Below are 25,197 nucleotides of genomic sequence, written 5' to 3'. Positions count from 1 at the left end.
AAAATACTGAAAGTGTTAATACTATTATGATGTTTAATTTACATTTATAATTCAAGGTTTTATTAAGTTGAAGTAAAAAAGTTTAATGAAAATAAAGAGCAAGCTCTTTAACTTCCTTGCATGCCAATTTCTCCATCTACTAGCTGACGTTTCTGATTATTAAATAGGACATTCTGTGAGAAGTGCTTGGCATAATGCCTAGCTTAAGAAGATATTCAGTAATTATTCATGAATGTAAATTAGTCATGGTCACTACCAAAAAAAATCTAACACATATATTTTAAAAATGTAACCAAGTGTGAGAAGAACTACGACGGTAGAACCAACACCACCACAGGAGAACAAAGAACATGGCGCCTTGGGACTCTAGAGACTATGGAAAATTCTAGGGAGAATTTAGTTCTAACTGGAGATTAATAAATTCTTGACTATAGTGCTTAATGGAATTAAGAGAGAGCTTGAGCGTAAACAAGGAGGAAGTCAGTTGAGTGTACGCATAGGAATAGGTAAATAGAAGTTTATGGTTACAGTGTAGACATACCAGGGTATTAAGGAAGTGAGATTAGGAAGGTAAATTATTGTCTTAGTGACAAGTTGTGGTGAGTATTAAGCTAGAGATTTTGGTTCATTTCTGTACATGTTGAGGAATCATGGGCTAAACATCCAAATTTGTGTCTTTGGACAACAATTACTGTTAGAGTTTGGATTCAAGTTTGAGGAGAATTAGGTATTTTCAAGAAAAGTACTCATAATACTGCAAAAATCAGAAAAGAGTAATGAGGACGTCAAATATGCAGGAAAAATTCAAGGAAGTCACAAATGCAAGACATATTTAAATCCAATTCTCAACTTATTACAATAATAAAATTCTATTTCAAATTTCAAAATCATTAACATGGTTTTTGTGTCTGTATGGGACTTTATGTGTTTATCAGTACACACACACACACACACACACATGCACACATACGCCGAAATTTGGATCTAAAAGTGTTATGAAAATTTTCTATTTTCCCTATAAATTAAATGTATATCTTGTATCTCTCATTATGGGATATAGTATCTTTTTTCGGCATTTCATTATTTATAAGAGAAAATAAGAATAGTACTTTGATTTAAACCCACAGTCACTTGGAGACTGAAATTAAATAATATTTGCCCAAGATTATTCAAATATCAAACAGAATTTTAAGTACATCCTGAAATCCCATCTCAGCACAACTCCACTTGAAATAACTTTTGCAATTTGAACTTTAACTGCCGAAAGTCTCTGTTGCTAGCAGGATACTACAAAGCATTGAATTTTGTCTGAGACAGATAAGTAAGCAAGTGAGAAGGCTAAAACTTAAACAAGTCACCGTGTAATCTGATATTTGGAAGACAGTATAAAACAAGGAAATGAGTACAGGTTTAGGAAATTTGAAGACCTGGATTAATTTTTTTCTCAACAGTGGTGTGAAATCATCTTATCTCTAAAATCAAAATGGGTATAACATTATTTGCCACATGAAGCTGTTTTAAGAATTGAAAATTTAATGTTGGCAAAAGCTATTAATATATGTAGCTCAGAGAAGACTTTCAAGGGTTTAACTGGGAAATGGGGTCCTGTCCAACATTCTCATGCACAGTATTGGCCAATCCATGCAAGATATCTACCACACTTCCACTGTGTGTCTTCACAGAGAGAAGTAAAAATCCTGGGAAAACTGCAAAGAAAAGAGAAAAAGGGAACAAGAAGTAGGACAAAGATTGATCAAAAAGTATCCCCAAAATAAGAAAGTCCACCCTATGTACTAAAATACTGAAAAAGGCTATTGATCGATCAGAGCATTAACTCCAGAGAAGGGAGTTAAAGGTGCATGGGGGACGTGGGAAGACAGCCTTGGGATGAGAATGCCCTAAGGATAGAAGAGAAATAGAAGCACGTGTGAAGTGCCCTAAGGAAAACCAGCCATGAAGAGGGAAATAACAAGAAGAAGAAGGGTAATTTGGTACAGTACAAGAAAAAGGGAAATTAAAAATGTAAAGATACACAACACTTCCCCAAACTTTCTTCAAAACAAATAGTCATCCAATAAAGAAATCACACTTTACTCCACTAAAAGAAAGGAATGCTTTTGAACTAGAAACCTGATAAAGTAAGTAAAATTGTCATCCCTGTCCACAGAAATGCAAAGTGCAAACCGTCTTCATCTGTATAAACTGTATTCATCTATATAAAACATTAAAAAAAAAAAACAGAAAACAAGAATACCAATAATTCAGCAAACAATCCCCCTCCACACACACACAATGGCAAAGTAGAAGAGATGTATAATGCAACACTCCATACTGAATTAAAGTCTCTCTACCCTCTGCATCTGGCCAGGAGACATGAGAAGAGAACACGAAATAGCAAAGCTTTTAAGAATCATGTCCGAAGATGATATGCATCACTTCTACCCATATCTAATTGGCCAAAGCTAATTTCCTGGCATGGACTAAATCTAAGAGGGCTGACAAATGTGCTCTAGCCACACCAAGAAAAGAAACATGCCATAGATATTGGTGAGAACCAGCCGTCTCTGTCATGGCATAGGTAATGTGCTATGATTTGGCCAGCATGACTCCATAGGGTGGTAAGGATGGGTGTAATAAATGAAGTAAAGGAAAAAGGAAGGGTTCAGACCAGGATCAAACAGGATCTTTTTTTCCTGATTGCAAAGACAATGAGATCCCCTAGGGAGAGAACTTAGACGAATAGATGAGCGGACAAAGTCCTGGAATGCTCCAAAACATGGAGATGAAAGTGAGGAACAGAAGCCAACAAAGGAGACAGTAGAAAAGAAATACAGAGATTGGAGAAAAACAAAACAGAGGTATGGTAAAGGAATCCTTAGAAACAGTCATCCTAAAAGAGGATATTAAATTATCGCAAATGCTGCTGAGAGGCAAATAAGCATGTGGGCATAAAAATAACAAGGGGATTATGACAAGATGATGCCATTTGGTGACGTTTTTATTGGAGTCATTGGGGATATAAAACAACTGAAATGAATAGGAGAAAGTGGGTGACTAAGGAAGACAGTGATTCAGACTGGTCCTTTAGGCTTTCGTTAATGAGCCACGACTGTGCTAAAGGAAGTACTAGAATAAATAAATAAACATTATTTCATCTCTCAAGAAACTCACAATTTAGTGAGTAGCCCATTCACTAAATCCCATTTAATGTTTTAGGCTTTATACTAGCTGAAGAGAACATGGCTCACTGGGGACTCAAAGAAGGGCATTATCAACTTAATCTAACTAAGTATTCCATCATCCCTGAATAAAGTATATCTCTCCGCTGCCACACTTAAAATATATTACTGGCTTGACTTTTATTTGTAGCTCTGTCATTCATTCATGTATTTAAATTTCTTTTGAATAAATTTTCACCACTGGCTGTTTTAACTTTTGATATTAAGGAATTATTGGACTGTATTTACTATATAATATTGCCTTTTATTTTCTTTAACCTCTATATTCTCTTCCATTTGTCTTATTTTGTCACTGAATTATACTTATTGGTCTGATCAAACCTTTTGTCCCAGATCATGATAGAGTTCATGATCAATTATTGTGTTTTGAGAAGTAGTTTTAAAAATAAGGTTATATAAATATTTTTAAAAATATGATGCTTAAATTTAGCAAAGTGATTTTTGTGAAATTATTGTGTGTAATATTATTGTATAGTTAATTATTTATCTTTTTCCTCTAATCTGAGGTAACTAGACAGGAATATCTTAATAAATAGCATTGTGTTTCTTGTTAAGCCATATGATAATTATATATTGAATCCCTGCCCAGTTAATTATATTCTAAACACAATGTATTTGACAAACACATCTCGTATTTGTGTTCCTTTTTCAAAATACAATCCCAGTAATAGGATGCTGATGTGAATTGATAAGAATAAATATTTCATGTTCTTTAAAAATTATGTTACATTACATTTACCTCATAGGGAAAATTCAAAAAACTCATAAATAATTAAAACTCAATTATACTTGTCAAAATAAATTAACCAAGTGTGCTATTTTATACATATATTTGTTGTGTTTATTTACCTAACTGCTTTCACCAAAATCAGTAATTTGCAGTATTTCTTCTCAGCATTAACGTATATAAAAGCATTGTTCCTAAGTTTTGTGTAAGATTTTTATTGTTAATCTTGTTATTACTTTTTTCCTAAAAATTATTTTCATAAGTAGTAAAAATTTTTTTCGATATATTTGTAAAAATCAAAAGTTATCCTAACATTTAATTGGTTGGCCTCAGTTTCTGTTTCTTTTACACTTGTATAAAGGTTGTTGTAGCTTCTTCTAAAAATAAAAGTTGTTTCTTCATCTGAAAAATGAGACTTTTAAAAATTTAGTGAAATCAATTTTTAGCTAAAAAGGAAAAGGCATTGAAAATAGCCTAAGACCTAGGGTCTAGCTTTAGTGTCATGGTTTTGACAAGAGCATATTCCCATAAACATGGTTTAAGGATTTCCCATGTTTAGGACATACATTGAGTGTTAATTATCCTGGTCCATAAGGAGCTCACCATAGAACTCTAGTCAAGGCCCTAGGTATTATCTAATCCAATCCCTTTTATTTGTGAGCTCAGTGAGTTTACAACACCTATACATCACACAGAGCTCTGAGAAGGATGTCCTCTTTGTAATACAAACCAGGTATTTCTCTTTTAGTTCCACTGTAAATATAATTGTTTATCACTGGTGGTACATCCACACAGTAGAACATAAAATATGAATCTGTTTATGTTATGCCTCTGTCAAGTTCCTCTAAGGCTATCCCTTCCCAGAGTGAAGGTCAACACACTTGCTGAGACCTAAAAGGCCTTCATGATCTGGCTCTTGGTTTCTGATCTGTCCTCATTTGTGACTACTTGCCTATTTTTTCTTCCTTCTAGACACCCTCTTCTTCCCGTTCCCTGAACACATCAGGCACATTATCTGCTCTGGTCTTTGCTGTTACTCTTACTTGTCATTGAGGACCCTTCCGTAGATGTCCCCACAGCTGGATCCCTCACTACCTTTTGGTTGTTAATTGAAAATCGCCTTCTTCATGAGAACTTGATTAGAAACCTTACCTAAAGTGTTGATGATGCACCACTGACATTTCTTATCTTTCTTCTTAACTTGTGTTTCTCCTTAGCAGTTTACGCTAGATGTCATACTATTTATTTTTTCCTCTCCCTCCAGAATGTAAATGCCAAGAGAGTAGGGAGTTTTGCTTGTTTCGTTTATTACTGACTATATCGCCAGCATCTAGTACACTGCCTGACACATAATACCCTCTCAACAATATTGTTGAAAAACTCATTTAACTTTATGTTTTCAATATATCTCTTCTTAAGAAAATATCAAAAAACTTTCAAAAGAGTCAGTGAATGCAACATAAGTTGACTCTTTAATTCTTTATTCCTCTTTTATTCTTGCATTTAAATTTACATCACATTCTGCCACTTATAAATGCTCAATATTGTCTATTGTTCGTTTGACATATGTTGCAAAAACATTAAATATGACTATTAGTTCATACTGATGCTATGGTCACCATTGTTCAACAGTATTTTCTGTTTCTTAGGTAACTTTCCTCCAAGAATTTCAAGCTTTTGTAAAGCTTATTAGCAACATAGGCAATTATCTTTCCCAAACTCTTTCAGAGATTGGCATCACTATATAATTAATGTGGCTGGTTGAAAAATTTAAGTAAAAAGAAAAAAAAATCTGAAAAGTACAAAGAACTATTTCTATCTTCCTGTTTTGATCTCGCTGCTCTCACCTACTGCTAGAATTTCATCAGAGAAAACCAGTATTGGAGAAAATAGCACTCCATAGCACTTCTGCAATCAAAAGGAGTACACATAAACAATTGGTATTTTTAGCATCCTTTACACAAGTATTCTAGTACTTTATGAACCTTGTTAGTGGGCATGGTGTTCCTGATATTTCAGAAATTCCCTGTTGCTAGGAGTGAAATGATGTATTTGAATCCCTATGCCCTCAACCTGTTGTGATGTGAGAGATAAATACTTTATAATAAATGTCTTCTATTAGAAAGATAGTTAGGCTATGCCTCATAGTAAGTCAAATTATTTATTTTGTACCTAGAAATCACATATTCCATGATGATAATTAGTGTAAATTTAATGGAAAGGAAGAAATCATAAGTTCAGCAAGAAACATCCTGAAAGAATCATTGGAATTCAAGCAAATGAGGTTTTATAAAGGCAGCTGCGATTATTTCACTTTACTCTCTAAATAAGATATATTCAAATGTATGAAGGAAAAATATTGAATTGATCATCTAAAAAGTACCCAAATTTCTTTTTCAAAAACAACCAACCAAATGACTGCATGTTCTAAGCTTTAAAACTCTTCCAAATCAGGGAAATATTGTCTATTTTCAATGAGCAGTAGTAACCCTGTTCATTGAGTCTTCAGAATAAATTGTCCTTTAATATATCATACACATTAAAAAAACTATGTGTGTATATATATCTCCTCATTCAAAATAGTAGAAATGTGAATTGCATTATTAAAGATCATGAAGTTTGATAACAAGCTAGGTTGATAAGTGTCTGGAAAAATTAATCCACTCACATTGCTGGTATTGCATAAATTGCTACAATCTCAATGAACAGTAAGATGAATATAACTAAAAAATTAAGAGCACATACAGCAAACTGGACATGTAGTTAGTTGTTTAATGCTGGTAAATAAATACAGAGAAATTATTATGTGTGGGAACATTTTTCAAGGTTTGGTTCATAATTTTACAGACCTAATAACTGAGATTTGTCAGGGAACCTAGAAGTAATGGAATTCTTATAATTGAAACATATTTGGAAAATTCAAAAAAGGCAGATACATAAACCAGAAAGTCTTTTTATAATATTTAGTGTGAGAAGTAAACATTTTCAGTTATTAGAATACTTATATCTCTATTACTTCCAAAGAAGTTTGTCCCAGAATCAAAGAAGATTTTAGAGTAAATTATGTATCAGAAGGTTGTTAGATGAACTTAAAAACTTTAAACAAATAGAGAATATTCCTAAATGCTCATTCCTTTAGATTAGGCAAAACGTGATTAATTAATTTTGTCCACAATGACATGTATTGTCCCAGGGACAAGTAAACAAGGGAATTCCTTTAAAGAGTGATGAGACAACATTTCATATTTACCTTCTTTGGGTTATGGTAAGTCAATATATATTTTTCTCTTGGTTTTAGCTCATAATTTTATGAGATACAATAAGAGCTGCAATAGATTCATTCATTTATTTATTCATGCATTTATTTTTTTCAAGAAAGATTTAAAGAACCTCTAGTCTGTTCCAGGCACTGTTATAGACCTTAGAGACACTAAAGTAAACAAAATGGTCACATGCAGCTGGTGAGGAAATCGTGTTATCCTGTGATAAGCGCTAAGGGAAGATAGATCAGGAATGTTGTAAGGCTGGCAAATGCAGTTCTAAATACTGTTTTCAGGAAAGCCTCACTTAGAAGGCAGCTAAGAAGATAAATAAAGACTTGAAGGAGATACGGAAAAAGGCAAGTGTAGATCTGGAGGAACAAAGCATCAGAGCAAAGCCGTATCAAGAACATGGCCAACACACCCTTTGTGTGTTTATTATTAAACTTGTGCCTAGTAGATCATTTCAGCCAGCAAAAGTACTAGCTGAATGATTAAAGACATAGCCTCAGAGAGCTAACTCTGTTTGATGTAGCCATAGTTAAGTCTAGAGACAGAGAGATTCTTGAGAATAATTATGTCTGTAACTTTTGCATATGGAGTTGACTGAAATCAAATACATAGAAATACCCACAAAGTAAGTTTTTGAAATGTTGTGTGAGCAAAGGAATTGCTAGGTAGGTTTAAAATAAACTGCAACTGCATGATTTATAAAAAGTGTCCATACTACCCAAAGCTATTTATGGATTTAATGCAATCCCTATAAAAATTTCAATAGCATTTCTCACAGAAATAGAAAAAACAATCCTAAAATTTGTGTGAACCACAAAATACCCCCTAATAGCCGAAGCAATCCCGAGAAAGAGGAACAAAGTTGGAGCTACCACACTTCCTGATTTCAAGCTATATTACAAAACGATAGCAATTAAAACAGTATGGCGCCGATATAAAAATAGACACAGACCAATGAAACAGAATTGAGAGCCCAGAGATAAATCCATGCATATACAGTCAACTAATATTTGAGAAGGGAGCAAAGAACACATCATGGAGAAAAGATAGTCTCGTCCACAAATGGTGTTGGGAAAACTGGACAACCACATGCAGAAAAATAAATTTGGACCCCTATCTTACACCACTCACAAAAATTAACTCAAAATGGGTTAAAGATTTAATCATAATACCTAATACCATAAAACTCCTAGAAGAAAACCTAGGGGAAAAGCTCCTTGACATTGGTCTTGGTAATGATTTTCTGGATATTTCACCTAAAGCACAAGCAACAAAAGCAAAAATCAACAAATGAGACTACATCAAACTGAAAAGCCACTGTACAGCAAAAGAAACAATCAACAGGGGCCGGCACCGTGACATAGCAGTTAAGTGTGCGTGCTCCACTGCTGGTGGCCCAGGTTCGCATCCCGGGTGCGCACCGATGCACTGCTCGTCAGGCCACGCTGTGGCGGCGTCCCATATCAAGTGGAGTAAGATAGGCACAGATGTTAGTCCAAGTCTTCCTCAGCAAAAAGAGGAGAATTGGCATGGATGTTAGCTCAGGGCTGATCTTCCTCACACACACACACACAAAAAGAAGCAATCAACAAAATGAAAAGGCAACCTACAGAATGGGAGAAAATATTTGCAAACCATATATCTGATAAAGGGTTAATATCCAAAATATAGAAAGAACTCATACAAATAGGTAACATAAAAACAATCTGATTTTAAAAATGAACAGAGGAACTGAATAGACATTTTTATAAAGAAGACATCCAAATGGCCAACAGATACGTCAAAAGATGCTCGAAATTACTAATCATCATGGAAATGGTAATCAAAACCACAGTGAGATATCACCTCACATATATCAGAATGGCTATCATCAAGAAGACAAGAGATAACAAGTGTAGGCAAGGAGGTGGAAAAACGGAAACCCTTGTGCACTGGTGGTGGGAAGGTAAATTGATGCAGCCACTATGGAAAACAGTATGGAGTTTCCTCAAAAAACTAAAAATATATTGTATATTTAATGGAATATTACTCAGCAATAAGAAACCAGGAAATGGATGAGACTTGCGTGCACTGTGCTTAATGAGATAAGCCGGACAGAGAAAAGCAAATATTGTGTGATATCAATTATATGTGAAATCTAAAAAAGCTGAATTTGTAAAAACAGAGAGTAGAATGGTGGTTACCAAGGGGGAGTGAGGGAATTGGGGCAATATTAAAGAGTACAAACTTGCAACTAGAAGATGACTAAGTTCTGGGGATCTGATACACAGCATAGTGATTATAGTCAAGAATACTATAAATGTACTTCAAAATTGCTAAGAGACTAGATCTTAAATGTTCTCATCACAAAAAAGAAATGATAATTATGTGAAATAATACAAACGCTAGCTAAAGCTATGGATGCAATCATGTTGCGATACATAAATGTATCAAATCAGCACATCGTATACCTTAAACTTACTCAATGTAATATGTCAATTATATCTCAATAAAACATCACATATTTCTAGACCTCAGCTTTTCTCAGGCAGAAACAGGCACATAAAGCTGCTCAGCCATCGAGCAGGTATATTTTAATTCCCAATTCAGAAGTAACCATGGAGGATATTAGAAAAGGAGTTCCTAGAGGGAAGAATCATGAGCCTTGGACAACAATCGACTGGGAATCATCCCTGGAGAGTAGAAATGGAGTCTTATCAAGGAATATTTCCTTTTCTCAATGTAAGGGAACTAGATTATAGAGATTTCAAAATTTCTACAGACCAGTATTTGCTACGTGCCTCCTCTTCTTTCCTTGTTCAAATGGCAACTTGTGTTATGGTTATCTTGTCCCTTGCCCCATTTTATCTTGATTGGGAAGGATTAGATTACTTTTCTTTTTAGTTTATAGGTCTTCAGATTGAGACGAGTCTGATTTATATCACAAGATCTTAAACAATAGTATGCGAATGAGCAAACAGGATTAGAGTCTCAAATATGCTAACGGAGAGGGCTTACTCTCTTGGGCAGCAGCAATCCACCACAAGAACAGCATACCAGAGACAGGTGTTTACCTTCTATTCAGCTTGGGCCCCATAATGAGAAATGTGGAGCAGACCACTGTGGAAATAAATGAAGACTAACCGAATGAGAATAAGCAAAGACTATTTATTCAGAGCTGACTGGAGCAAAGAATCAACCACAATCACTTGCTTTTAGCAGAGGAGTGGGAAAGCTATATGGCGAAAATTTTAAAAGGAAGATTTCAGATATGTCCTGATTATAGGCTGCTGACATGAGGAAGCTGTAGTGGGTTAAGTAGAAGGGGGGCATCCTCTGTGATTGGTCAGGAGTGCATATTTGGATTTCTCTGGATGGTCTTAACTTGGAAGTGGGAACAAACATTAGGGGAATTGTCAGTTCTTAATCAAGTCCTACTGTTTGGGGCTGATTGTTCCAGGGGTTATTGTTTGGCTTCCTGGACCTGTTGATAGAGATAGTAGTCTGACTTCCTATACGTGTGACTTACGGATGGCAGGCTGGGCCCCTGGGCTGGTTACTAGAGATAATAAGTTGTTTTCCTGGGATGGTTGCTGCAGATTGTGGGTCAGAGATCTCTTTTTATATATGGTCTGGCCCATGCCCATTTGTATATTCTGTCTCTTAACCCATAATGAAAGACATGAGGGACAGATCAGAACCCAACCTGGAGACTAAAGCCCAGAGCCTCTAAGTCCAGCCTAGCCCAGTGAATTTCAACTGACCTGCAGATATGAGAACATGAAAATACTTTATTCATGTTTTAATTTCTGAGTTTTGGAGTGTTTTGATACACAGTGATATTGTAACAAGAGTGGACTAATTAAATAGTGCTCATCGTAATAGTATCTCTAAGGTCACCAAATATATAACCATTAGAGAGAAGAGACAGCATCCAAAAAGAGTATCACCTACATACATACATGTCACCTACTGGGTAACATAAAAGCATGGGATCTGGAGCTAGACTTGCTGGGTTTGTTTACAGTTGATTGAGTGTCTTTTGTGGGCATGGCTTTAGTCTACACACTGAGGATACAGTAGACAAGGTCACTGTTTTCCTGTTTATGCTGTTCTGGAAGAGTGAAAAAATTAACAAGCAAATGAAACAAAAATTATAATAGAGCCTAACTCCTAACTCCACTATTTATTAATATGTTACTTGATCCCTCTAAGACTCAGTTTTCTGTAATATGTGTACAATGACTCCCATAATGGGATAAATCATGTAAAGTATTTATAGTAGCACCTGACACATAGCATGCCTTCAATCAATGAGATGAAGATGAAGGTGAGGAAAACTCTTTCTATTAAGGGTGTGGCCAAATCCAATCCATGGAATTTAATCAATGCAAATCAATTCTTTCTTTTCTTCTTTAAGTAAGAATGTAGGAAGGATGAAGAGAAGTCTCAACCTCTTACTGTCTCCATAGAATCAGTTGAGATACTGTTGTAATAGTCCAGGTGAAAAAAAGTGGAGTGGAGTGTCAAAGGGGATGGGGAAGTATAGATAAATTTAGCAATATTTAGAAGTTAAATTGACACAACTTAATATCTTGTTAGTTGCAGATGGAGTAGATGGAGTAAAGATAAATGGCTAATGAATCAAGATTTTACCTCCACAATGTGTTGTGATATTGGTAATATTCGGTGAGAAAGAGAATACAAATGAGCTTTTGAGGGAGAAAGCTACTGAGTCTTAAGCATTCCGTTTGAGGTTTCTATGTATATTCAGGTAGAGATGCCCAAAAGGCGCTTGAGGATTGATCTGTTGTTGAGGAAAGAAATTTTGCATTGAGACAGTAATTCTGTAATCAATTGCATGTGAAGTGATAGTAGATGTGTGAAATAATAGAAAATGTACATTATTGGTCTCTCTCTCTGGTGGCTGGCACAGAACTCCTAAAACGTTGTAATTTCCTAAGTGATAAGAGCACTAGAGATGTCATTTGTTCTGATATTTGTTCTTTGACTCAGGTTCTTGACACAGAGCTCCTAAATCCCTTGGAATTTCCTGGGTGATGGGAGTGTCTTGTTCTAATAAAGCAACCTCAAGTGGGTTCCTGGGTAGTTTCAGAAAGGGGACTGGTCACCAGAAAGACCAAGCCATGATTAGAAGCTTGGAACTTTCAGCCTTAACCCACTTCCTCCAGGAGGAGTAGAGGAGCTGGAAATTGATCAATTATGCTTATGTGATGAAACCTCCATAAAAATCTCCACAGTATGGTGTTGGAAAGCTTCCAGGTTGGTGAATACATCCACCCACCAGAAGGATGGTACACCCCAACTCCATGGGGACAGAAGCTCTTGCACTTGGGACCTTCCTGGACCTTGCCCTAAGTATCTATTCATCTAATTGTGTATGGGTATCATTTATCATATCCTTTACTATATAATAAATGGGTAAATGTAAGTAAATGTTTCTCTGGTTCTGGGAGCCATTCTAGCAAACGGAGATGGGGTCGTGGGAACCCCGTTTTATGGCTGGTCAGTTAGAAGTACAGGTGACAACCTTGGACTTGGGACTGGCCTCTGAAAGGGGTGGCTGTCTTGTGGAACTGAGCCCCTAACCTGTGTAATGTGATAATGTCACATTATCTCCAACAGATAATGTCAATATTGAGTTAAATTGTAGTACAGCCAGCTGGTATGAGAGAATTGCTTGATGCATAGAAAACCCACACGTCTGGTGTCAGAAGTGAAGTGTGGTAGTGGTGTGAGAGTAAAAGAGAAACACAGGAGTGTTTTCCTTATACAGGATGTTATAGATATAATACACATTTGGAAAGTTAATGAAGTAAGAGAAAATAATTTGAGAAATATGTGGATGTCAACAGGGGAAGATGATTTCAATAATAACGATGTGGGAAATTGTCAAATGAAGGTGAAAAGCCTAATAAGAGGAAGATTGAGCCATGACCATTGGATTAAACAATTAAAGATCATTAATAGCCTTTGAGATTCATTTTCTGTATGAGATATATATGAGAGGCAGGTTAAAGTGGGCCACGATGTGATTCAGATGTCAGAACAGAGAGAAAAAATAGGTATCAATTACTCTTTAGGGAATTTTGGCAATGCAAAGGTAAAACATAGGACAATGAGACAGCGACGTTAGAAATGAAGAACTCTCTGGTGCTGTTAAGATGAGAGGGATTTGAGCCCACTGGGTGATGACGGAGCAAAGCAGTGATGGAAGTTGCATGAGTAATTAAGCATAGTTCCTGGGAGGTTGGAGGAAATGAGCAGGCTCTGAGCCAAGCCACAAATCTCCTGGAGTATCTAACTTCTCTGAGGGAAAGTGTTATGTGTAAAAGAGAAGCCATTGCTTTTGAATGTGGGATCTCTGCATTCTATCTCCCATTTCCTGGTATACAATATTTCCACTTGCCTCAGAACAGACTGCAGTAAGACTTCCCTCTCCTTCCTGGCTTTGCAGGAATTGAAGGAAACAAGGATATCCTTTCCTTACCTTTTGCGAATGTAACTTACCACTTCTTCATTTGCGAGTTCCCATCATTAACACACTCTCACTGACTCACAAATTACCCAGGAAAGACACACTCCTGCCTGCACATAGAATGAGACTCATTCTGTTTCCAGTGCTTTCTTCCTCCCTCTCTTACTCACTATGGTATGATTTGTGTCATTTTATTCATGTATGGCTAAGGGAAGTCTCTCTTCTTTGTTTCCAACTCCATTCTACTACATATTTGCCTTCCTGATTATAATAGATGATTGCATCCTACGATTTTTGTTTTTGTTTTTGTTTTTGCTAATATGCACTTAAGTTGCCACTTATTTTTGTTAGAGACTTTAATATTAAGTTCAAGTATTTCTGCTATCCATCAAACTAAGTCTCCATTTTTATACAACTCAAATGTCGCAGTGTAAGCACGCTCTTAATCTTCCGATGTATTCAGGAAAAATTTTCCATGGATCTGCTCATTGTTCACTGCTCTCTGATCTGCTTTTTTTGCACTCTACTTTTTGTAAAATGCCAGCTTCAGCTGTCTATATCATCCAGAGTGTCTCTCTCGCACATCTGCCTGTGAGCTGTGCCGTAATAGAATATAGGGTTATATAGGTTTTGTATTGGGTCAGGAAAAGTTGCTTCTATATGAGCTTTTAATTGAAGAAAGGATCCTAAGATGAGCAGAAATAATTAACTTTATGAAATAGCTTAACTGTTTAAAACATCCTCCCTGATATAACAGCCCCTAGTTTTATTGTTTATGTAGTTTCAGCCTCCATTCCATAAGCTACCACAATCAAGAGTAGGTTTGCCTTTGGAAGTCTGCCTTCAGGAAGTTTACCTGAAGTGTATCCTAAGATAATTACAGTGTTTGACAAATGTTTTGTGGTGTAAATTTTATATCATATTATTGTTTAATTTTTTTATGTTATATTATTATTAATACATTTGGCTTTTTTCACAGCTTTACTGAGATATAATGCTCTACAAAGAACAACACAATTTAATGTGTACAATTTGATGAGTTTGGGCAAACACCTGGGATATCATCACCACAATCGAGGTTATAGACATATCCGACACTGCCTAAAGTTTTCGTGTATTCCTTTGTTTTTAGTTTTGCTTTTTATGGTAAAAACACAATATGAGATCGCTCTTAAATTTTGAAGTGCAAAATACTGTATTGCTAACTCTAGGTGCTAAATTGTACAGCAGATTTCTAGAACTTATTCATCTAGCACATGTTTCACTTTTAAAAAATAATATGGAAGTTTGAAAAAATGATTAGTATTTTATCCAGAATTAGCTAGCCTTTTTGTTTTAGAATCAGCTAGATATAGAACTAATTATATTTGGTAACTTCATTATATAATATAGATAAAAAGCCCAATTCAAGGAAAATCAGAGAAAGGCAAAGATTTTCTGGTTCCTGGTCATAGCTGAGTACCCAGAAAAAAAAAAAAATCTATTAAGGCATTGATGCTCTAATTAAGTACTGAATTTGTGTTAATGTGATTTTTAATATTGAACTGAACTTTGCCATGAATATAGAGAAGCCACAATCTTTACTCTTCTAATTTAATTAAACAGAAACTAGGGGTCCCAGGACTTAAACTATGAACTACATGTAGACTGGATAAGACAACTAGTCAGATTCACATCTAGGTAGAAAAAAAAGATACTGAAGTTCAACATCTATTATCTTACTATTGTTCACATTTTACAACTCAGGAAATTCAGGCTCCTTGAAATCCTCCTGTTGTGTACCTACAAAATACATCACTTGAATTCTTTATTCAATTCATCCATCAAGCAGCTCCAGTTTAAGGAGGTGGACTGAGCATGGCATTTTGTATCCTCTAAGAGAGACGCAAAACTCCAAGTTGTATGAGCCCACCACATCAGGTGCTGAGCAGGAAAAAGGGAAAATGATCCAGACTGACACTTCATTGTGAGATTTTGAAGGACTAAAAAGAAGGAGAAAATGCTAAAAGCCTCCAGGGATGGAAATATGTCTTTTACAAAAGAATGAGATTAAGGCTGTCCTGATAACTCTGATCAGAATTACTGGATAAAGGAAGATATTGGAACAAACTCTTTCAAAGTTTGAAATCAATATTACTATGGACCAAGAATTATACACTCTAATTAAACAGTTAGGTAAATGTGAGGCTCAGTCCCCCCCACAACAAAAATGGCATTTTCAAGCATAAAACAATTTTGAAAATTTACCACTTATTGCGCCTTGTATGACAAAAAGTTAGCAAAACAAAAATGAAAATCAAATAAATGAATAACGTGAAGAAATAAATATATATCTAAAAAAATGAGTTCCAAATAAAATAAACCCAAAATCCAAATCGTGTAGCACACCCAAAAATCAATTGGTAAAAATTTGAAAAGGAAGTTCCTGGGCTTTAATGGAAATGTCTTCAAAAACAAAACAATGAAATACATTCAATACGATAAATTAAATAATGACTTGGCTGTAGTATAGCAAATAAAGCATTTATCTCTTTTCCTCAAATGAAATAAAGGAAAAAACCCACAACGTTAAATTAGAATACAAGGAAAAACCATAGTCTATATATTTGGCAAATTATATGTTTTAATATTTCATGATTTTTGAATAATTGCTGACTCCATAAGAAATGAAATTTAATTTGACCTGTTTGCTAGCAATAATTGTATGATTGGAACAGAGGTTATAACATTTTACCAATAAAGAAGAAAGAGTAATCCTAGCCTACTGTTTGGATCTTTAGTAAAAATTAAGTTCACTGCAAAAATATAATGCAAGTATTATTGTATATTTTCAATTTTTTGAATCAACCTATAGAGAATTTATATAAGAACTGAATATTGTTATCGAATGTAATTTAAATATTATTGACTTTGACAAGTATCACTTGAAATAAGAGGTAGGTGGATGAAAAGAGTGAGAAGAGGAGAAAGATATTGGGGTGGCACGTGTTGTTCTAATATATTGAGTCCATGAAAGAAAAAATTGGTGCAAGAAGCAGAATTTTAAGTATTTCTTTCAGAACAGGGTTTTGCAACATCAGTGTTACTGAGGTTTTGGACTGGATGGTTCTCTGTTGTGGGGGCTGTCCTGTGCATTCTTGGATGCTTAGCAGCATCCCCGGCCTCTACATGCAGGATGCCAGTAGCATCCCCTGCACAGTCCTGATAATCAAGAATGTCCAGGTGTTTCCATGGCTTGTCATATAATAGCTAAAACGGCTATCAACATTAGGAGAGAGGAGAAGAATGACAGTGTAATTAAGCTCAGTTCTCATCTTTCAGCTTGTAATATTAATATATAATATCTTAAATTAATAAGTTAAAAAATAAAGGTATAAGCAAAACTAAACTAAAAGTTAAAATAAGTAACCAGTGGTTGTTAATGTTAATTTGGTAAATTAAGGGCATATGTGTCGTATGCGAGTATGTTAGGGAAAAGATAATCGTTAGGAACTTTATAAAAAATGGCTCCTATGTCTATAACTAAATCTTTTTAAATAACTTCCTGAAAAGATTTTATTTTCACTTTATGAAAATCTTTTGAATTAAAGAAAAATGAGATTTTACGTCAAATATTTAAATTATAATCATAGAATATTTCATGAAGTTGCTCAATTTCTTTTAAACAGTACAATATGAAACCTACATAATATAAAAATTCTTGTTGACTGTGAATTTAAATTTCCCCTTTCTTCTTTCAATTATAACGTTGAGAGAAATCATTCTTGTATATATAATACATCATACCACAAAGCCATGTTAAATTAGGTTTACTATGGTAGATAGATAATGAACAAAGACTAGAGTATCAAAACTGATTTATAATTGAGCAAGTTTCTTGTCTTAATTCTGAAGATTTTAAAATGTATATCATATTGCCTAGTAATAAATTTTTGATCCTTATTTTTCCATATGCAAGATGGAGGGAAATATTCATAGAAAAGTAAAAGCTAAAAAAAATCATAATTTGTCATTAACACAATCCTTTCATTCAGTGGAAAGAAGCAAACACTGAATATTGATCACATGTCATTCTTGTTCATTTGGGGAATTACATTCTATTTAATCAAAAGTTTTGGGGTGGGGAAATATATTCCCAAAACATTTTCCAAAATATTTTTGTCTTGTAAATTATTAATTTTATTATCTATTTCCGAAGGTACTCTCCAAAATATCAAAAGTGTATGCATTTAAAACAATGTAGCATTTAATGTGTTTTAGAAAATTTGATTTATATTGCAAAAACTACTTTAGTGGTCTGTTTGTTCTTTCTACTGTATACACTGTCTTTACATAGTCAATGATTCATTTTGATTGCATATGGACAAAAATGTTGGAAGGAAAGTTACTCATTACTATATTTGGTTAATTTTTGTGTATGATCAGAGAGATAAGAATAAAAATGAAAAAAGAAAAGTTAGAGGAAGAATATAGACATAAAATTTACTACCTATCTCAGATGTTTAAATGTTTGACTAAATTTATGTATCAACAGTTTACTACTTCCAGTCCTAGTTTGAATGTGACAATAATTCAGTTAGTGCTATAGGTATTGATCATATTGTTTTTTTATGATTAGCCTTTATTTCTTTAAAAAAATGTGATTCTTAGGAAAAAATATTGTAAATTTAATGTTTATTAAATGGTGACATAAAGGAAGAAATTACGCTAAAATTTTATCTAACTCTAATAAAGCCTTTTCTAATTAGATGTTTTCGAGGAATTTAATTTCATTATTGCATAATTATCCCTCATTTATTTTTCACTAGCTTCTTCTTCACACTTTTATTGTTTTTATTTAAGCAACTGGACACTTTTCAAAAGATAGTCACATTCTGTTATTTGTGTTAGCAATATAAATGGAAAAATTGCCTATTAAGTTGAATCATGAAAATGTAATCTATATTCAAATATGATTTTTCTCTGTAGTTGGTTTAACACCTGCATACTGGGTGCTTACATTTAGCAGGTGACAACACTTCTGTTGTAATCTCCTGTGAAAATGTATCACTATTTTTATTTTAGTTACAAGGAAACTCAAGTTTTTGAAGGGATGTGATCTTCAGGATAATATATATAAATGTATCAATAAATTTTTATGAATAAGGTTTATACGTCATTTCAAATTTATGTGGTTACTTACTGCAGTGTGTTTCAGTGAAGTTAAATGGCAAAATTTACTTGAAGATGGAAGCCCAGAGGGAGCATCTACAGACAGCGTTTCATTCTCACCCTGTTCTGTTTAAAGCACAACAACACTATCAATATGTCTTCAATACTTACATTATCTTTACTACTATAGGAAATACGGCAAACTAAACACAGGTGAAAACCAGGAACAACAACAACAAAACTTTCTTAAGCTGACCAAATATGTAAAAAGAACTAAAAACTATGGAGAACAGAACATTGATTCTCAAAATATGAAAAAAAACAAACTTCCCCAGAATTAATACTCTACATGATGCAATTACACTAAGCCATATGGCACCAACCAACGATATGTAAGTCTCTTTCTTGAAAGATAATTAAGGTTGTGAGATGTAAGTAAATATTATTTTTGAAAAAAATTGTATCCATTCACCACTTATATGTATATATATATCTATATATTTATATAATGACCATACAGAAATAAATATGCAAGAACCACTGAGAAAAAAATGAGTCATTTTTATTCACACAAGTGTGGGTCTTCTTGTACAAAAGCATGCCTTGGGTAGGCCTTCTTTGTATCATGCTTGCATAATAACTGTGACAGAAGAAGACAAACTGGTGGAGAAGAGAACACCAACAATTAAATGCTCCCTCTTGTAAATGACGTGTGTCACATCTACTTTCATTCTGAAAATCTGAAGCATGGCTGTATACAAATTCATAGAGGAAGGGATGTGCAACTTTCTTACGTTCTCAGGAGAGAAAAACTAGATACCAACGAACAGTGGTAATGTCCCCCATAACATACTACTATGACAATTCTATATAAAAATGATACACTGGAAGTAGATTTTATTTTTAAAAAATATTAAAAAATGGGGGCCAGCCCAGTGATGTGGTGGTTGAGTTTGCGTGCTTCGCATCAGTGGCCCAGCGTTCGTGGGTTCGGATTCCAGGTGGAGACCTACACATTGCTCATCAAGCTATGCTGTGGTGGTGTCTCATATACAAAATAGAGGAAGATTGGCACAGATGTTAGCTCAGGGCCAATTTTCCTCACAAAAAAAAAAATTAAAAATAGAGTAAGTTATTTACATTATCACAGAAATTGAATGAAAGTCAGATTTAGGAAATTAAAAATTGAAGTTTATATGATGAAATAAAAAGAATAAAATATTAAAAGGAAGCTCAAAGAGGCCTTCTGACTCCAGATGGTGCATAAAAAGGCAACAACAGAGTCTATACCACTTAAGGATATAACGATAACAATAATATGAAATTTCTCTCCCACTCCAAGCCTAATAATTTTGGAAATATCAAAACTGTGAATGTCGAATAGTGACAGCTACTGGAAAACCAAAATAATAGAAGATCCTGGAGCAAATTACCTTAGTGTGGTGAGGTTCCTAATCTAACATTTATCCTTCAGAAGCCCTAAGGTTAAGAAAATTCTGAGAATTCTCCTGAAGACTACCCAAAATTGAGAGGTTTTTTTTTTTAAATAAATTATTTTTTTCCCCTGATTTAGTGGAAACAGCTATTGCTGTGGAGAAATATATGAATCCTGGAAATTTATTCAAGTATTGAATTTTCTGACAGACATTGAATTAAGGAGGTGACCCGAAGCTAATGATATCTCTGTAAGAGAATGAGATTCACATTTCAAACAGGTGTGTAAACATTCACATAGAGAAGAGAGAGCTGTGGATGCAACTTAAACACTTAAGACCTGTACCAACCTCAGGCTATAATAGTAAATACAGATAGAACTCAACTCTGAAGTTGTAAATCTTGGTGCAAGGGGAAGCAGATATTTCTTAGGAAAGGAAGTCAGTAAGTCATCCTCACAGTTCAAAGCAAATAGATAGAGTATTGTAAGCATGAGAAAGATTAAAATAAACAATCTGACAAGCATGTGAACATGTTTAAAACACTTAAAAAAGAATTCAAAAGAAAAGAAGGGAGAAAGAACCCAGCCTACACGAGAACCTAGTCTAATAGAAGGAAGTCTCTCAATAGTGTCTTAACCTAGGGAATTATTCAACTAAAAAAATTGAGAAAATAAATAGAAGAACAAAGCAGCTTTAAAGAAGTACTAATAAATTATCAACAGTACAGAATACAATAGACACGATTGAAAGTAAAATAATTAACATATAGGAAATTTTAAAAATAATCACAGTAGAGGCCGGCCCGTGGCGCAAGCAGTTAAGTGTGCGCTTTCTGCTGCCGTGGCCCTGGGTTCACAGGTTCAGATCCCAGGTGCGCACCAACGCACCGCTTGTTAAGCCATGCTGTGGCGACGTCCCATATAAAGTAGAGGAAGATGGCCACGTATGTTAGCTCAGGGCCAGTCTTCCTCAAGAAAAAAAAAGGGGAGGATTGGCATCAGATGTTAGCTCAGGGCTAGTCCTCCTCACACACACAAATAATAATAATAATAATAATAATAATAATCATCATCATCATCATCGCAGTGGGATGCAGATACAAATGAGAGATTAAATCTAACACAGAAAATGTACTGCACATGGTGAACAAAGGTGATCCAGCGCCATTTAATCAACCTCTCCAGAGAACTCAGAAAAATGAACCTGGAAAGTAGTCAAAGATTTGTTGTAAAAATGTCTTTGATTCTAAAAAAGAAAAGAAGAGATATTTCAATTGAAAAAGCAAACTGAATGTCAAGGAAATTTGATAAAGAAAGAACAACTTGGAGACTTTTTAGTTATAGAATGTCAGGGGTAAATTTTAAATATATTCAACATATTGGCAAAAAAATGCAAATTATTCCCAGGGGGAAAAACTAGGGTAGCGTGAGGATTTGTCTATAACAGCAAACTATGCCAAAAGCTGATGCAACAATGTTTCTGGAGTTCTTAAAAGAAAAAAACAACTATGGTCTTAAGATCATTTTACCCAGTCAACTTTTCCTTCCAGTATAAAAACAGTGAACAGACAGTCACACACACGAACATACAGATAAGCTGTTCTTGAGGATGAGATAAACTTCATTTAGCAATTAAACTGAGCCACGTAAAGAAAGAATAAAAACAGAAAGTTTAAAGAAAAAATCTGAGATAAAATGAACGGTGATGAACATGGATTTACATAACGAGCATATAAATAAAGAAATTAAATATTTTTGTCACTTATGATTATGTAAGAGTATGAAATGCCATAAGTTTGTCATTATAAAATAATGACTAACTAATAAAACTGAGATGTGGGCAGAGGGGAGATAAAAGGGAGTGTGAGAGCCCCAACGTCCTCAAGACCCATAGCAGGCCGTCAGCAGATAGTTTAGAAATGAAAGGAAATGTTTCAAACAAAGACAAAACCCACAACTTCTCACTGTGTTTCACAGTCTTTTTTAACATTATAGGAAGAGTTTAGAAATAATATTTCCTATAGGAAAAAAAACACTTCTTTGAAAGTAAGAAATTCCCTTAGTTTTATTTCTGTTTGAAAAAAAAAAGTCATTTAGGATCTTGGAAAGGAAAAATGAGATTTCTCCTGAACTTTAGCCACGAACCCACTTAAAATTTCAGTATGTACTGAACAGAATTGAACATCCTAGTGTGATAAATGAACGTGCTTGTGTGTTTGTGTGTTTTCATGCAGATATCACCAAGCAGCAATCATGCTTAATGATGAAAATCTAGTGGTATTCTCATTAAAGTGAGGAACATACAATTAATGTCCTTAGCAATACAATGCTTAAAACCTTTTTTGGAAATTCTGGTTACTATAATTGGATAAGAAATATGAAATTAGCGGTATAGAGTTTTAAATTTGGAAACAAAAATATCGGTATTTGTGGATGATTTGTCTACCTAGATCTAAGAGATTTAGCTGTGTAAAAGCAATGAATCAATTAAAATGTTCAGAGTGTGGTAAATGACAAAATTTGTGCACCAAATAAGTTATTATCCTGTATTTTTTAATGTTGGTAAGTTGTTCTCTATGAATCTATTGCATTTCTGCATATCTTGTGCATAGCGGCTTTGACTTTTTTTCAGATTATATTTTCAAGGATATTTTTACAGCAAACAGCTTTGGAAGACTGAGATAGTGTCACCCTCTGGAAAACAGGTATGCTTGTTTACTGTCCAGTACAATAAAGAAAATGCCTTCCTTCAGCCATTTATGAAAGATTCATAATTCCCCAAGCTTGGAGTTTCTCAGACGCAGACCCACTGCATGCACGACATCTGTCCTGACTCTCCTCCACACCCCGGGGACTTGGGGTCAAGAAGATCTGACACAAACATGGAGCTCAGGTGGATTGCAGCCTCATGAGTGATAGAGTCCTTGGTCTCTGTCCCAGGACACGCGTGTCTTCCATCAGCACCCATGAAACTGTGGCAAGCTAATTTGTTACCTATAAGTAGGGTAAGTTCTCAGAATTTTCACTAATCTTGCAGAAAATAGCCACTTAAAAGATATGGTAAATGTGACATTTAAATAGAGATAAACTCTTGTATACAAGGAAATGTAATATGTTATATAGGAGACATTTAGAGATTATGAGAGAAATAAATTCTTCTGTAGATGATATTAGGACAACTAGCTGGGGTGGTGCTACTGAGGAGTAGGAAACAACCTCATTCCTCATTCCAAAATAAATTTCATAAATTATACATGATCAATGTGATGATATAAAATTATAAGACATTTTATAGCAAAGCAAGTGCAAACGAGACAAACAAAACAAAAAGTCCAAGTATAAACAAGTTTAGAATACAAACAACAACCTGAGAAAGGGGGAAAAAAAATCCAGGTCAATAAAGTGAATATTCAGGTTTAAAAATATATATATGGGCCAAGAATTTTATAGACAATACAGAAATCAATACCTATAAATAATCAAGGAATATATATGTATGTGTGTATATACGTACTTATATATATACATACAAAATGAGCACACAGCTGGATTTCAAAGAGAATTTAATAAAGAACTATATTCACAGATATGGTCACATTTAAGGAAACCACCAAAAAATATTAAGTAACCCAAAGACCAGCAACAGTAGGAAACTGTCACCAATCCTGGGTCTAAAAGGGTAAAGGGATAAAATTGTGCTGCCGGAGCCAGCTAAGAGCTTGACCCATGGGAGTGTCAGCAGCAGGTCACAACTCATGCCAACAGTTCTAAGAGCTGGCCTGTCGGGGCTTGCAGAAGGATGGAGAAGGGCAATGATGGCAGAGAAGGGTTTGAGAGATGGCAAGTGAAGACTTGCCAGAACTCTACTATTCAAAGACATTCAAACAAAGCAAAATAAGGTATTATTTACCATGCATCAGTAATTCTGTATTTCTAAATCTATGTGGAATTAGACGCATACATCAATGGAACCAAAAGTTGATACAAGCTTTCTAGAGGCCATTCAGACCATTTGTATAAAAATATATGGTATATTTTTATTATTTAACTGATTAGATATAATCACTATAAGACTATAAATTGTATACTATTTATATTTATATCCAAATTGGCGATTTCTGGTGATTTTTAACCTCCTTATGTATATATATTTCAGTGTAACCTGATAAGCTGATATTTTTTCATCAGTGAGCTGCTTTTATTTTCATTAAGAGAAAAAAATATAAAGCAATTGTTTCTATAGAGAAAATTGAATAAAGCAATATTTTAAATGTTTGAGATCTGAAATAGAATAGAACATTTAGTATTAATGCCAAGTGTAACACTAGAATATCCCCAAATCTGCCTTTGCTTTACATTTTCTTTTAAAACATTTATTTCTGGGGGCACGGCCTGTGGCGTAGTGGTTAAGTTCAGCATGCTCCACTTTGGTGGCCTGGGTTCATATGTTTGGATCCCTGGAAGGTTCACGGGTTCAGATCGTGGGCGCAGACCTACATGGCTTGTCAGCCATGCTGAGGCAGTGACCCACATACAAAGTAGAGGAAGACTGGCGACAGATGTTAGCTCAGGGTGAATCTTCCTCACCAAAAAAATAAATAAATAAATAAAACATTTGTTTCTATGTCTATGCAATTAGATTTTGATAGATGTCTATAAAATTTGGAGTATTTTAGTGTTATTTCCAAGAAATCTTCTCCTTGTCTGTCTCCTCCCATGCAGGTCATGGCATCCTATAGTTACAATACATTTAGAGTTTCTTCTATTTGAGATGGTAAAAGTTGTGTTTTTTCAGTCCAAAATTCTTAAATTTCTGTTCTAAATTTTTATTTAATTTTAATTTCAATTTTTTAAATGTATACTTCTGCCAGACAAAGTATTATTATAACTGTGGA

The sequence above is a fragment of the Ceratotherium simum genome, chromosome 3 (assembly GCF_057802395.1).
Source record: "Ceratotherium simum simum isolate JZ-2026a chromosome 3, ASM5780239v1, whole genome shotgun sequence".
In the NCBI taxonomy this organism is placed as follows: Eukaryota; Metazoa; Chordata; class Mammalia; order Perissodactyla; family Rhinocerotidae; genus Ceratotherium; species Ceratotherium simum.
Note: the sequence above shows the minus strand (reverse complement) of the source record.